Raw genomic sequence first — 1561 nt, forward strand, 5'->3', positions numbered from 1 at the left:
AAACGACGCCACTGTTTGAAGGGCTTTTGGTAAGTTTGTAAAGCGGTACTGAAACTCACACAGTAGAAATCCCTCTCGTCTTGACCTTTGACCTTTTCTTATATTTGGCCCTGAGAGGTCGTAGTGTTTGTAGGAGTGCGTAACGGGACGGGATCGAACCAGCAGATACAGAACAATAAATGCAATTGATGTGATTTAATTTTGAGCTTTTATTTTGGAATAAAATATTGTTGAGATCAACACTCTTTGTGTTTTGTGTTTATTACACGTGTGAAATATTACAATAATCATTTGTTTCGTTTCCATGCATCTGTAAAATTAGATTTCATGAAGAATCCGAGTTCATGTAAACTTCAGTGTTAATGTGATTATGCTCATAAATTGAGTACAATTTTATAAATGTTAAATATTTTCATACATTTTAGCTTTTTTATTTACAGAAAGTAAGAGTGGAAATATATTCAAATAATTATAAAATAAATTTGTAATTCCAGAAGTTTTAAGAACCACATATAGAAACACACACACACACACACACACACACTACCATTCAAAAGTTTGGGGTCATTGTTTTTTTGTTTTGTTTTTCAATAGAAATTAATACTTTTCTTCATCAAGGATGCATTAAATTGATCAAAAGTGACAGTAAAGACATTTATAATGTTACAAAAGATTCTATTTCAAATAAATGCTGTTCTTTTGAACTTTCTATTCGCCAAACAATCCTGACAGCTTCCACAAAAATATGAAACTTTTTCAAAATATGAAAAAATTGTTTTATGTTGATAATCATCAATAATCATAAAGCATCAAATCATCATATTAGAGTGATTTCTGAAGGATCATGTGACACTGAAGACTGGAGTAATGATGCTGAAAATTCAGCTTTGATCACAGGAATAAATTACACTTTACTATATATTCACATAGAAAACATGTTTTACATTGGAATAATATTTCACATTTTTTACTGTATTTTTTATCAAATAAATGGAGCCTTGGTGAGTAGAAATTTTATTGGAGTGCAGATATTGTGTATTACACTTTTAAAATTCTCTCATACACCTATGTTGTCCAGAACTTGGACTCCTGGTTCTGAAATAAAAATACAAAAATATTTTGGTTTTGGTTTTTTTGGCGCTGTTTTTAAAGCGTATCATCATGCAGTAACACTCAGTGTCCACTAGATGTCCTCAGAGCAGCGCATTGATTCTCCACAGCTTATGTTGTCTGAAGGTTTTTTTTCTTCTTTATAGCAGTGTTTCCTCAGCTGAACAATCCAGAAACACATTGAATAACAGTACAAGCCACTGCAGAGATGTGTGTGTGTGTCCCTCACAGAGCCTCACTTTTTTATTCACAAATCTAAGATGGCGCTGCTGTGAAGAAAGTCTAAACGCGGATAGTCTGGAATTGATTTTTTGATGATGAACATGAGACTTTCTGAGCTCTTGTCGAGTAAAGGCACAGAAATTGCAGAAATTGTTTGGAATAATTAAAAAAAACCTCGGTTTATTAAAAGAGGAATGAAGAGACCCCTTCCTTATACCCTAATGTAGCT

The 1561-nt window shown here is 32.6% G+C and overlaps 1 protein-coding gene across 20 annotated transcripts in view; it reads left to right on the forward strand.

Annotated features, from left to right (window-relative positions):
• Positions 1-242, forward strand: part of epb41l3b (erythrocyte membrane protein band 4.1-like 3b) — a 52530-nt gene extending 52288 nt beyond the window's left edge. For all 20 annotated transcript variants that reach the window (XM_084121005.1, XM_084121004.1, XM_084120988.1 and 17 more), the window contains one exon: positions 1-242. This exon is cut by the window's left edge and continues 489 nt beyond it. The gene's annotated coding sequence lies outside the window, so the exon portion shown is untranslated.
• Positions 243-1561: the final 1319 nt, after the last annotated feature.

This window comes from Abramis brama (genome assembly GCF_963993115.1).
Source record: "Abramis brama genome assembly, chromosome: 7".
Lineage (NCBI taxonomy): Eukaryota > Metazoa > Chordata > Actinopteri > Cypriniformes > Leuciscidae > Abramis > Abramis brama.